This window comes from Neofelis nebulosa, chromosome 5 (assembly GCF_028018385.1).
Source record: "Neofelis nebulosa isolate mNeoNeb1 chromosome 5, mNeoNeb1.pri, whole genome shotgun sequence".
Taxonomy (NCBI): Eukaryota; Metazoa; Chordata; class Mammalia; order Carnivora; family Felidae; genus Neofelis; species Neofelis nebulosa.
This window is the reverse complement of record NC_080786.1, coordinates 69,648,628-69,663,493: the sequence shown is the minus strand read 5'-3', so window position 1 is coordinate 69,663,493 and position 14,866 is coordinate 69,648,628. Positions and strand designations below refer to the sequence as shown.

Sequence of the window (14,866 nt, the reverse complement as noted above, 5' to 3'; positions counted from 1 at the left end):
AAAAAAGATTTTTGTATCTTAAAAAAATTCTCCTAATTATATCTAGGTGGTAGATTTTAGGAGAGGTCTACTGAGTTACCAGTGTCCATTTCTTTTCTTTTTTCTTCTTTTTTTTCTTTTTTTGATGTTTATTTATTTTTGAGAGAGAGACAGAGCACAAGTGGGGGAGTGGCAGAGGGAGACACAGAATCCGAAGCAGGCTCCAGGCTCTGAGCTGTTAGCACAGAGCCCAAGGTGGGGCTCAAACCCAGGAACCCAGGAACCATGAGATCATAACCTGAACCAAAGTCAGACGCTCAACTGACTGAGCCACCCAGGCGCCCGTGATGTTTATTTCTTTTGAGAGAGAGAGAGAGAGAGAGAGAGAGAGAGAGAGAGAAAGAGAGGAAGAGACAGAGGCAGAGGCAGACAGAGGAGAGAGAACGAGAATCCTAAGCAGGCTCCATGATCAGTACAGAGCCCGACATGCGGCTCTATTCCATGACCCTGAGATCATGACCTGAGCCAAAGTCAAGAGTCAGAGGCTAAACAAAGTGAGCCATCCAGGTGCCCTAGCAGTGTCTAATTTTGTGCTGAAAGCCTTTTCTAATATTAATACTTCAGTTATTTCAGGTAAAATGTTATGAAATATAGATTGTAAGAGCAAAGCTTTTTATTTGGATACAAAACCAAACATTTGGCAAACATTTATTTCATCGTAAGAGGTAAAGCAAATGGGTTATAGTTTATGTAGTATACAAAGTAGTTGGTAGGTTTACACTAATTTTATAACGTGATTGATCACATGCTCTTGAGTCATCTTTAAATGGCAAAATAATCAGCATTTATTTGCCACTTCCTGGAAATGGTACTGAAATTACTGGTTATATATAGCCAGGATCTCCTAGACATCTTTAGAATAAAAATCCACAGTTAAGTTCTTTCTTACCAATATGATTTATTTGTGCTGTAATGCAGTTTGTACAGTTTTATTTTCAAATATGTATCTACCTATTCCCACATTATATTATGGATAATATGATACATCATTATGGATCTTAAATACTGTGTGTGTTCTGTGTGCTATTCTTTGTTCTTTTGTGGGACAGCAAGGTGACAGATAATTCCCTGGTCTCAAGAAGTCTGGCAGGGGAGGCTTGATAGTAAGCAGTAACACGGTTGTAATAAAGGAGGCTCATTTTTGTGTCCTTGGGTAGTGGGATGAATAATCAAGAGGGGAAGCTGATTTGGGCTGAACCTTGGAAGAAATGGACTCGCTTAGTGGCCAAAACCACATAGTAGAAGGAAGTTCCTGGTACAGGATGAGTAATGTCATGGCAGCCAAAGTGTGCAGAGAACAGAGACACTGGTGATGTGCTGGTGAGAGTAGAGGATGTTGGGCAAATGTGGTTATATGTTTATTTTTGAGAATGAGTGAGCGGGGGGGGGGGGTGGGTGGTGGTGGGAGAGAGAGGAAGAGAGAGGATCTCAAGCAGGCCCCACACTATCAGTACAGAGCCCAGTGTGGGGCTCAAACTCAGAAACTGTGAGATCATGACCAGAGCAGAAACCAAGAGTTGGACACTTAACGGACTGAGCCACCTAAGCATTCCGGGCAAGTGTGATTACTAAGGCAGGTGTAAAGGATACACATTTTGGGATTTCTGGACAACTTGAATTACTTTAGTACAAATAGTTTTAATATACATTCTGTCAGATTATCTTAAATATGCATTAGATTTTTGTAATTCTTTGGTAGAGTATATAATTATATCTTTTAAAATTCAGATAATTCATTTTATAAACTTAAGAGTTATGTGATATATATGTTTTATATATGCCCTCCAAAATGGCCAGGACGTGGCTAAATAAGTTGACTAGGAAAACAGCTAATGTAGGGACTTCCTAAATTTTTCAGATTGTATTATATGTGCAAATGGGCATACCTGTTGACATACCATTTTCCACAGATTTATTCACTCTTGAAATCCTAGAATCAAATATTTATTTCACTATTTAAATATTTATTAAATTACTATTAGGACTCTTTCCCTTAAGGAAATATAGTCTAAAAGGAAAAGCTAAATGAGTCGATGAAGAAAACAAAAGTAGAGAAAAACTAATTAGAGAAAACGGAGATTAGAGACATCTATGAGTGTGATGGAAGAAAGACTCACTAATCACAGAAAAGGAAGAGAAGAGAAGCAGGCAGAGGAGGAACAAGAAAGACTAGCAACTGGAATGATCTAATTTAGTATTTTCCAAAGGTGGATAGATTTGTGTGAGTTTGTGCGTGGTATGTGTGTACACACCCTGGTAGTGAAAAGTATCCATTGGGGTACAGGACTCTATTAGTCTATTTATGTTTGTTTTAAATTTTAAAAATTAAGTGTTACTAATATCTGATAGATGGGTTAAATTTGCACCCTCATTCCGCCCTGATGTCAGAAAGTTCTATCTAAAGTGGTACATAAAGGGATTGAGGAGTGGGGAGCTCCACAAGGCAGCTGTGGCAATCCCAGTCATTCACTTCTTTTCTGGGAGTTGCCACGAGTCTGAGCTTACTATTCTAAGTTTACTTGTGTTTGATAACGTAGACTTATGGAGTAATTTCAACCGAACCCTGCAAAACAGACAAATAATTTAAAGATTCATGCAAAAGAAACTGACTGTGAGAAATGTGAATAAGAATAGTAAAGAAGCAAATGGTAGAGCTGATACTTAAACTACTAGAATGAGCTTTTTTACCTATTATGATCTAATTATTTTAGAAGATGACTAAACATATAAGAGATTATCAAAAAAGATATTTGACATGTAGGAATACATCTTTGTTCCTTCAGTTTTCTATGTTTTAAAATACATGTAATTTAGGGGCACCTGGGTGGCTCAGTCGTTTAAGCATCCTACTCTTGATCTTGGCTCAGGTCATGATCTCACTGTTGTGAGATCAAGCCCCGCATTGGGCTCTGTGCTTGAATAGCACAGAGACTGCTTGGGATTCTCTCCGTCCCTCTGTCTCTGCCCCTCCACTGCCCACTTGCCAAGTGTGCACACACACACACACACACACACACACACACGCGCGCGCGCGCGCTCCCTCCCTCCCTCTCTTTCTCTCTCAAAATAAATAAACATTAAAAACAAGTAAAATGTATGTAATTCAGTAACACATGTTAATTATTTATAAATAACTAGAATGGATGTATGCCCAAACTTTTCTCTGTTAAGGGTGCTCGGTCAGTTTTTGGATAACAAGTAGCCCTATATAGCTTATAGCTCAAAAACTCATGAAAACTCTGATAAAACAATTGATGTTCATAGCAAATGACCCTGAGGTAAACAGTTCTAGCTGTAATCTAGTTTTTGTTTTGACTCACTTATGATGTCTGTAGAACATTTGTCCAGTAGGTCTACAAAGGATCTACCAACTGGTTCACAAGTGTCTTGTGCCAAAAGACCTTGGTGCCTGCAGAGGCTGATATGATACTATATGTTGATGTAACTGTGTATAATTTCAGTAAGTGTGTGCCATGTTTAATAAATGTTATTTTAATTCCTAGATATTATAACTTAACTACCCGAAAGTTATTTAGTAGCCCTGAAGTTGTTCAGATTGGCCATGGAGTTGGCAGCACAAATGAGAGTTCTAGTTAATTAAAGATAAGATCAGAGAGGAGCCAACTTAAAGGGATTATATTCTTTCTACAGTTATTCAGTGTATTTGCTTAGTTATCTTTTTAGTGTTTACTGACTTAATTCACTGGTTTGGTGGAGGAGGTAAAGCTCCTGCATTCCTTTCTGTGGCATCAGCTTGCCCTGTTACATAAAATTGTACTCTAGCACGTGGTGGAATCTGCACTGGTTAGCGTTAGACTGGAGAGCCACCACTTTGACAGGGTGTCTGAAAAACAACTTGTATATTTTACACAGAAGGACACAGAAAATAATGTGCTATGACTTAGCAATTGAGATGATGGGGTAAACTCTGTAAAATGTAGACTCTGAAGAGATTAAACTTTAATAAGTTTTGATTGAAATTGTTTCAAAACCAATCATGCATTTGTTTTTATTATTAAACAGAATATATAGAAGATAAGTTCATACCAGTCCTTGTGGCTCATGATCATAGATTATGAACATGCTATACTGGGCCCTATCGCAGTAATATTTGCACCAGTTAAGTTGAATGGGGTGAGTGTACACTTTGTGCAAATCCATCTTTTCCAGTCTCCCTTTTGTTCATTGTGTCAACCTTTTAGGAGTGTTGTAAAGATTCAGTGCCTGCCACTTACTACCCCAAAAGTTGCTGCTGTTGCTTATATAAGATAATAGTTGTTTAGGGGGGGAAGGATAATCGTTGGTGGCGGGGACCTTACAGAGGTAAATAAAAATAATTTGATAACATGGAAACTTGTTGTGGGAAATCTCTTAAGCTGAATTTGTTTTAGGGCACACTGAATATTGTACTTTCCTTTTTCTCAGCAGCAGCAACTTGTGATTGGCGGTACCGGATATTCAATTGCACATCCCCACATCAATGCACTGCCAATGGTAAGAATTCCTCCCACTCCGAATGGTGGAGTGTTTTAATTGGTCTTTTTATTATTCTCTTACTTGGGAGTGTCTCTTAAGAATTTTTAAAGTTTGTCATAGGTTGACAAAATATATCTGTGTTCCCAGAGTAAAGAAATGTTTTAAAAAATATATGTAAGGTAAGGCACTTAAAGTAATTTTTGATTATTTAGTTAAAAAAGAAAAGGGCGAACCCTTTGGAGAGTTCCATCATCTATAGATTGTATAACCACTTGGCTGTAGTTACCAGGATGAAAACTATTATTATATAGCGATCATCTTGTATTTTAACAGGTGGGCTATATTTTATGAATAGAATTTTCTTGTTAAATAGTCTTTTTGCATATTGCATTTATCTTAATATTTATAGTTAACGGGCAGTTAAATGTCTAAAATTCTACCTCTTTTTAGTGAGTGAATGATTTCCAAGAGAACCATCCTTAATATTTAAAAAGATCATTTAGAAACCTTTCTCTGTGGAATAAACATCTGTGAACTGTGTTATACAGCAGAAAAGCCAATCTGTAAGAGCTGAGATAGCTCTCTTTTCTGTATATGTCTTGGATAACTTTTGGCAAGAACTCTTCTGCAATTAAATGATAGAATTGGGCTAAATTTCTAAAGTTTATTCTAACTGTAGGCTGAGTGATCTCATTACTGTTAACTAAAATCAGAATGACTCTCCCTTACAAAAAGTAATTCTTTACCTAAGTGGTATTGGTATGTATTTTAGAGTTCAATAAATAGGACAATTAATTACTTAACAATAATCAATTTCAAAATGTTTTCTGTAGTACATTACTAAAACTTTTTTTTACTTAATCAAATTTTTTATTTTAAACATTAAATCAAATAGCTATAGAAACTGAAAAAGACTTCTAGAACTTGGTGGGAAATAGTAGATGTATCAGTCTGAAATAAAAGCTACTAAAAATTAACTAGAATCAGAATAAGTGGGTGAGATGAGTTATCTGTGAACAAATTCCTAGGAAATGATTCATTTTAAAGACGGGCTGGTCAGTATGTTGATAAGAGGAAAATTTCTTCTCTCTTTCCCCCCTCTTATTTTCTTCAACATTCCCCATTAACTGCTGAGAGAGAATGTTTTGTGTGGCCTTACTTGACACAATGACATGGTTCTTCATTAGTTTATGAGACGCTTGCTGGGTTCTTTAGGGTGCTTGGGTGACTCATTAACCATTGTTAAAATCTGCTGTTTTCTTCTGAAGCATTATAGTTTCTCATGTAAGAAACAGCTCTCTGGTAAATCAGCATCATCATTTGGATTACCTGCCCTTGGCTTTATGTTTGAAGTTCACATTTGAAACCTGTTGGTTTTCTTGATAGTCTTAACTGTTTGTGGCATGTCCCCCTTAAGAATCCATTGTGCAGGCCTGTTGGGTATGTGAGGTACAGGTGCTGTGTAACTGGCTACCTCTTCTAAGTACCTATCTTCAAGTGAGTTTTTGAATGTGTCCCTCACAGACTGTATGTTGTTTTGTTTTTGGAACAGCTCTTAGACTGTATTTCAAATCAGGTTATTTCCAACACATTTACCAATTTTGTTGAGAATTCCTTAAATCATTTTTGAGTCATGATCACAGAAATTTATGTTAGTTCTAAAAATGTGTTAGAGATGAAAAAGGCCAGGATTACAACAAACTTGCTTATAGTCTAGCTGAGGACATGACAGCCATTTGTACATACTCGCATGATGTGCTAATAAATTTACAGGTATTGGTTCACAGTGGTGGTTTTCTCATGAACCTGAGAAATGCCTGTGTTTTGAGTTAAACCTGTGCTATGTAGTATCTTACATTCTTTCCCTGAAAATGCCATAAAGGAATGCTTTGTGGGAACACTTACCTTACCTCTACCACCCCACCCCCACCCTCAACTTTGTTTTTGATATAAATAAGCATGAGGGATTCATAATATTCTTTTTTGCTTATTCTTCACTTGGCTAGGTACAATTTATTTTAACTCTAATTGTACCTTACATCATCATGCTTTACAGCTACTTTCCTAAATAAATGTGGATCCCATTGTATTAATATAATCTGTTGGCCTACAAGTGTATATTATTATTTTAACTTTTTATTGTGCACATTTTCAGACATACACTGAAGAAGACAGAATAGCGTAATGAACTCAGCTGCAGTGGTCAGGAATTTTGTTTCATCTTTAACCACCTTGTTTCCATGTCCCCCCCGCCCCCCGTTATTTTGGAGCCAATACATGTATCATATGATTTCATTCATACATACTTTATTTAGTATGTAGCTACGTAAGATATGGACTATTAAAATTATATATATATATACATATATATATACACACACACACATACACAATACCATTAATCACACTTGAAAAAGTGGTAATTTTTTTATTTGAAAAGGGATTTAAATATACTTTTGAAAAATTATAGTGAAAACCAAAATTGGTCATCTTAAACATTTTTAAGTGTGTAGTTAGTACACTTAAGTGTAGTGTTAACTCTATTCACATTGTTGTACAACAGATCTCTAGAACTTTCTCATCTTGCAAAACTCAGATTGAAGCTGATATCCGTTAAACAGAAAAATGCCCATTTCTCCCTCTTACCGGCAGCTGGCAACAAACATTTTCCTTTTCGGTTTTATGAGTTTGACTACTTTAGATACTTTATACTTAGTATAAGTGGAATCATACAGTATTTGTCTTCTGTGATTGGCTTACTTAGCATAATGTCCTTTGGTCTCATCAGTCTTGTAGCATGTAGCACGTGACAGGATTTCCTTCTTTTTAAAGGTTGATATTCCATTGTATGCATATATCATATTTTCTTTATTCATTCATTAGTGTATGCTTAGGTTGCTTCCACCTTTGACTGTTGTGAATGATGCTGCAGTGAACATGGGTGTGCAAATAATCCCTTCAAGATCCTGCTTTCACTTCTGGGTACATACCCAGAAATGAGATTGCTGGATCATATGGAAACCTCCATAGTGTTTTCCAGAGTGGCTGCACCATTTTCTGTTCCCACCAAAAGTGCACAAGTATTCTGATTTCTCTTTGTCTACATTCTCTACATTCTGTCCAACACTTGTTATTTTCTGTGGTGTTCTTTTATTTTTTTGATAATGGACATTCTAATGCATGAGATGATGACAATAATTTCTTAATATCAGTAAGGAGCTGTTTAGTTTAAATGTTCCTCATTTGCTCATAAATAATGTTTCTACAGAGTCACTACAAAATCCATACATTACATTTGGTTGGTATATACACCTTAACTCTTCTACCTTCTTTATTATATTTTTTCCCTTTTAACTTACTTGCCATGTAAATTTCCTCATTCTGTGTTTATTATTATTATTATTATTAATTTTTAATGTTTATTTACTTTTGAGAGAGAGAGACAGAGTGTGAGTGGGGAGGGGCAGAGAGCAAAGGAGACACAGAATCCAAAGCAGGCTCCAGGCTCTGAGCTGTCAGCAGAGAGCCCATTGTGGAACTCAAACTCACAGACTGTGAGATCATGACCTGAGCTGAAGTTGGATGCCTAACTGACTGAACCACCCAGGCGTCCCTATTTTTTAAATTGCATCCCTGTAGTAAAATGCTTCTCTTTCCCTTGTACTTTTTTGTAAATCAGTAGTTATATCAAAGAGCTTAATCTAATTCAGGTTTTTCTTGCTTTATTTTGTGGTGTTAGGGTGACAGAATATTTCATAAGGAGGTGCTAAGTACTCCAAGAAGAAATAGCTGTTTAATTGTCTCTGTTTGTGAGATTAGGTTACTGTTGATCACTGCCTAGATCTCTTATTTCTTTGCAAACATTCAAAATGTTGATATCCTAATTATATCAAGGCTTCATATATGATCTGTAATATCTCTGTAAAAGAAACTTCCCTCATCAGATGCTTGGTTACTCTGTGGCACAGTTTGCACAGGAAAGGCATACTAATTACTTGATTCTTTCCTTTATTTACCAACTTTCAAAGTATTTGAGTTGTTTCCTAGAATCTTGGAAAAGTAGACCAGTGAGGATTTTTTTCTTTTTTTTGAAGTGTCATTGAGCTTGTAGATTGAAATAGGTTTATGTTTATTGCATTGTAGTTTTTATTTTGATGATGATGATGCTCATTGTCTTGGCCAGACAAGGCTTTTTAAGTTGGCTTTTACATAAACTTCTTTTTCTTTCATATATGTAAAATATTAGGTATTATTAAATATAAATGTAATATAACATTAAAATATAAAATATAGAATATATATGTGAAATATGTCAGATATAAATAAATATATAAAATACATATAGAAGTATTACATAGGATTTTTTGTCTTAATATATGTTTATATATCTAAACCAGTACCACCAACATGATTACTAAAAACTGCTTTTTTGGCCTTTGTCCTGCTGGGGTTTACAGTGTTAAGTATTCTGTTTTATAGTACTTGAAGTACATTCACCTGTATGATTTTTCTGCCATCTTGTTATATAGTCAGGTCCGTTTGTTTCATTTTATTTTTAGTGTTTAGCATTTAAGTGTTTTGATTTAGTTTTGTTTTATAATTATATATAGATCATTCATGTTAATTATAAATAAGGTACATTTTTATTTCTCCCCTTATAGGTAACCAGTTTTAACTATATTGCTATTTAAAAAATATATATACATAAGCAAACCCACGTGTATACGTAAACTAGAGATCATCTTAAAGCACTGTATAGAGCTAGCCTGCCTTCCTTTTAATAACTGTGTAGTAGTCCATTACATGGATGTACCTAACTTGTTTCAAGAATGGGAGTTTTATGTGTGACCATAAATATGCATATTATTTTTTAGGCAATTTGCCAAATTCCCTTAGACATTTTGGCATCTTCTGTTTTTTTTTTTTCCCCCACTTACAAACAGTATATAGTCAGAACTTATATATATATAGTCTGAAAGTTGAGACATCGTATCTCACTATAGTTCTAATTTGCATCTTTTCATATTTTTTAGAACTATTTGTGTGTCTTTTTCTTTGAACTGTTGAAAAGATAGATTCTTATTTTCAAGAAAATCTGTCAACTTTTTTGATCCGTCCCTCAGACCTCCTATTTTCTCTTGTTCTGAGTCTGTAGTCATGTCACAACTTCTAAAAATTAATTTGGTTTAACAGTAATATTTTTCTGCTAAGAAAACAACCAAGCTGACTGGCTGTCTTATGTTTGATTTCAGGGGAATTGGACCCTTGATATAACCATTTTATTTGGAAAATGAACCCAGAAAGTTCCTGTGGGTGTGATGGAGTAGTGGGGAAGTAAGAAAAGATAGAGGCCAGTAAGGATGCCTTAAACAGTAGATGACTGTTGTGGGCAGTTGAGGCTCAAATCATGTAGGGACCTCTGGGAGACTGAATAGAACATGCCTCTGAGTTATTTCACTCAAGGGGCATTGAAGTGGGAGTAATTTGTCTACCAACTCCCTTTCCATATTGGTGGAGTTACGCTTTCAGGGTGGGCAGGTCCTCAGCAACTTCTCCCTGACCTAAACCTGTGGCCAGAGATGACCCGTAGGTGTTAGTGTAAAAAAGCTGCCTCGTTCCTAAGAAAAGTTGAGCGGTAAGCGGATGTGGGCTGGGCACTGCCAGCTCTGTTGCATCAGTGAATGTTCCAGTTTGCAGTTACATTCTCAGTGTAAATTAGTAAATCATTCTTCTCATTCATAAATTGCTCTAGTGTATTTTGTTAACATTTATTCTCTCAGAACTATATTATCCTAAGAGAACTGATAAAAGTAAGTTGTAGCTTGCTAGACTGAGGATAAGGCCCCAAAGAGTTGTGACCCTTCCTAGAGGTAGGATCATTGAGGTGGTGCATATTGAGAAACCAATGATCTGTTCCCTTTTACTATCTACTTTTTTTTTTTTTTAAGTTTATCTATTTATTTTGAGAGAGAGAGAACATTCCAGACAAGCTCCACACTGTCAGCACAAAGCCCAACTCAGGGTTGCAACTCACAAACTGAGATCGTGACCTGAGCCGAAACCAAGAGTCGGACGGACAGTTAACCACCTGAGCCAGCCAGGCGCCCCTACTACCTACTTTTTAATTATATCATCTGTGAATTAACTTGTTCTATTCATTGTAGAAAACTTCATTGTCATTATTTATCATCTTTTGTTGTCATGTGATTTTGAAGTGGTGTTATTAAATGTGAAGAATGAATGGCATTACTATATAGATGGCATTGTATATTCATATTCATTTGGTTGTGAATTTATGCCTCTGGAGAATTAATTTTCAAATCAGTAGTAAAATGCATGTTGGACTTCTATTAATCCCCTGTATCTTACCACTGGATGATTGTTCTTTGATGTGAGGCTTCTGTAACTAAAATGGAACCTGAAAGATTGTGTTATCTATCATTTGAAAGTCAAAGAAAGCTTGAATTCTTACATAGATTTAAGCCTTACCTTAAATGTAATAGTAGAACTTGTTATGGTGGGTTGCTGTTGTTATTTAAAAATTGATCTTCATGCTTCACGTAATTTTGGCATCTGTTCCCTAGGTTTTAATATGGACACCATGCAACTAGAAACAAAATGTAGCTCTCTTCTTATCTCAAGGAACCCAGAATAGAATGAGAGCAAGAATTTAAAACTCACATAGAGGTAGAGAATGGGTGTTAAATGGAAAAATGTTAGGGGCCCCTGGGTGGCTCAGTCGGTTAAATGTCCGACTTTGGCTCAGGTCATGATCTCATGGTCCGTGGGTTCAAGCCCCACATCTGGCTCTGTGCTGACAGCTCAGAGCCTGGAGCCTGCTTCGGATTCTGTGTCTCCCTCTCTCTCTGCCCCTCCCCCACTCATGCTCTGTCTCTCTGTCTCTCTCTCTCTCTCTGTCAAAAATAAATAGACATTAAAAAAAGCGACTTAAAAAATAAATAAAATGAAAAGTGTCCTTGGGGCACCTGGGTGGCTCAGTCGGTTGAACTTCCAACTCTTGATTTAGGCTCACGTCATGATCCCAGGGTCATGGGATTGAGCCTCATATCCCCCCCTCTTTTGGGTGCTTGGGTGTTCTCTCTTGGTTAAAAAAGGCGGGGGTGGGGCGTCCTATCTTCACTTGTTTTCTGGCCTTATTTTTAAGTATTTCAAACTTTTCAAACGGTCTGTACTATGTTAAATTCAGTCTTACTAGTAGGTTCTAACACATTTCAGGGGTGGGCTACGTGATTTAGTATTAGCAGTACAGCCATAACATTTGAAACTACAGGCCGTTGCAAATTTCTTGAATGTATTGAAGCCATTAGGAGTCTCTATTTTTTACCATTCTTCCTTTTATCAATCCATCCATCTTTCCAGTGGATAGTAATGCATTTTTTTTGTTATTTAAGTTTTAATTTTTTGCTCCGAAAGGAAATTAACATAGTAAAGTTTGGTATGTAAAAGACAGGAGTTTCTGATTTTAATATGTACTATTTATTCTCTTGTGCATGTTCTGCCAGTTACTGCCTTTTTAAGCCAGTTACTTTCAGTCATATCTTTTGATTGTTTTCCTCTGGTTCATTGGAACAGAGATCCTTCACAATGACTAGTTTCTCTCCTTCTTGTGATTGCCATTTTCTCCTATAAGCAGGATCGTCAAAAAAAAAAAAGATGCTAATGCTCTTATTTCACTATATTATTTATTTCTAGTCGGATGTTTAATGGGATCATTTTATTATAATTTGGCCCTTTTAAAAAATGACTTAGAACACAAGGGTTTGTGAATTTAGAGTAGATTACATAGAAATACTTCAAATGTGAAGTATTTGGAGACACCAAAAGACATTTGATTAATTTAAAAGTTCTTTGATGAATGATAAAGTAAATAAAAATCCGACCAGAAATGGAAGGATGAATGAATGTTCTGTGATAGAGTGTAAATATCTTATTTAAATAAGTCTCTGTAACTTTGTGAGGTTTTTAATATCTCTGTTTTATAGATGAGGAAACAATTATTCCTGTTTATAATCACCTAGATGATAAATTGTAGAGATAGCTCTGAACTAGGTCTTGTTTCCACAGTTCTGTCCTTTCCTGAGAGTGTCTGCACTACTGTTCCAATACAGAGATGGGAACCATGGTGAAATGGGACTGGGGTGGGACCATAGGTTCTCACAAAGATCACTTCTCCTTTATTTTCCATGAGAAACAGTTAAGGAATAAAATTGTTATACTGTCCTTCAAAACAAAAGAAATTATATCCATTTAAAAAATATAGAGGTTTCAGTGTTCATAAATTTCTTCAAAAAATTAAGGTTTTTTGTTATTTTCATTCAAAGGAGAGATTTGATAAATTAGCTGAAATTTCAGAAACTAAGTCACAGTAAAGCATTTGATTTGAAAATTGTGAACTTTTGAAGTATATTTTGTGTTTCCTTCACTAATCTTTAAAATCATTTAATTGTTTTATAATGCTATTTAATATATTCCCTACATGATTGTAGTTCCCTACAACTGTGGATAGAATAAAATAAACAGTGGCTTTCATAAAAGTAAATAGTTTATTATTATTTTTAATGTTTATTATTTTTGGGAGAGAGAGAGAGAGACAGAGTATGAGCAGGGAAGGGGCAGAGAGAGAGGGAGGCACAGAGCCTGACACGGGGCTCGATCTCATAGACCACGGGATCATGACATGCACCATAGTAGGATGCTTAACCGACTGAGCCACCCAGGTGACCCAAAATAAATACTTCAAGTTCACGTATTTGGAAATGATATGTAAGCCATTTATCTACCTGTTTTTTTTCTTTTATAGTGGGTACTCCCCATAGTAGAGATGGAAATTTATTTCAAAAACAAACTTTCTCTGATCTATCTGCCACGTGGGGATGACGTTTTTACCATCACCAATAAGTTTGTGTGTGTGTGTGTGTGTGTGTGTGTGAGAGAGAGAGAGAGAGAGAGAGAGAGACAGAGAGAGACAGAGAGAGACAGAGAGAGGTGACTCATTGAGATACCTTGGCCCTTGGCCCTTGTTTGCCATTGTGTCCTCCTCCCCTTTCCACCTCCACATCTGGACCCTCAGTCTATAGTTGTGGTAGCCACTAGTGATACGTGGCTGTTGAGCACTTGAAATATGACTAGTCATGGTTGAGATCTGCTATAAATATAAAATGTATTCTGGGTTTTAAAGATAAAGAAAAATCTTGATTTTAAAATACTGATTATAAGAAATGATCACATTTGGGTTATATATTGAGTTAAATATATTAGTAGAAAAATTGCCACCTGTTTCTCCTTAAAATTTTCATGTGGCTACCAGAAAATTTAGAATTACATAATGTGGTTTGCATTGTGGCTTGCCTTTTATATCTGTTAATAGTGTTGCCCTAGACCTTGCCAGTCACAGCTACCTGACCATAGTTTCTCCTTATTTGTCAGAAACAAGTAATGAGAGCAGTGAAGAACTTGGCTAATGCTAAGATCTGGGGAAACAGGAGTGACCCTCAAAGCATTCCTAAAATTAGTTCATGGTGTTGCCAGGTGAACTGGGGGAGACCTAGCCTGTCCCATAGGTGTCATCAAAAGTTCTTGGTCTTGTCACAAGAAAGAGTTCAAGGACAGACATGTGACACTGTGACACAAGTGAGGAAGTTTATTAAAGTGAAAATACAGTCTGGGGATGTGAGCTAGGGTGAGAGAAGCTGGAGCACCTGGGGTTTGTTGGGTCTCTATCTTTTATTGAGAGCTGTTAACTAGGGGGTGGAATATTCATTACCTGGGCATGGATGCAAGGTGTTAGGAGTTTTCTTCCTTATTTGGTCAGGGTTTCCTGTCGTCTCACCTGCTGTTTTGAGCCTGTCCAGTTTGATGAGGTTTGATGTGGTTTGATGTAGAGTGCTGCCGCCAGGCCTCTGACTTTCCCCATAGCCAGCAATGACTTCCTTGTTGCTGGCCTCCAGGTATTCTGTTAGAACCTAACTAACTGCCTACTCTAACAATGGGTCTATGTTATAAAGGTAAGTAAGTTGTCATCACTCACTAAGTAGGTCCTAATTTTACAAATAGGAATTAGGGCCTAGAGAAGTGATGTCACTTTACGTATTTTGTCATGGTTACAGAACCGAGACTTGAATCAGATGTCCTCACTTGTAGTCCAGCATTCTTAAAAATTGTATATCCTACAAATTCATAGAATCAGAATATTTTTCAAAGGTGAATCATGAGAGGTTTCAGAGGGGCTCAAGAGGAGACAGAATAAGGATTAAAGCATTTTAGAGATGTCTAGGTTTTGTGTTGATGTTTTTTTACCCTCCATTACTATTCAGTGCTAAAGATGCAAAAT

General features: G+C 36.4%; 1 protein-coding gene across 8 annotated transcripts in view; it reads left to right on the top strand.

The window, feature by feature from the left end:
• TBL1XR1 (TBL1X/Y related 1) overlaps nt 1-14,866 on the top strand; it is a 177,595-nt gene that overhangs the window by 86,408 nt on the left and 76,321 nt on the right. For 5 of the 8 annotated variants that reach the window (XM_058730545.1, XM_058730537.1, XM_058730538.1 and 2 more), the window contains one exon: nt 4,465-4,533. The gene's annotated coding sequence lies outside the window, so the exon portion shown is untranslated. Of the gene's footprint in view, nt 1-4,069; nt 4,174-4,464; nt 4,534-14,866 lie in introns of those variants that run through there. The other 3 variants (XM_058730542.1, XM_058730540.1, XM_058730539.1) reach the window with 3 other exon arrangements.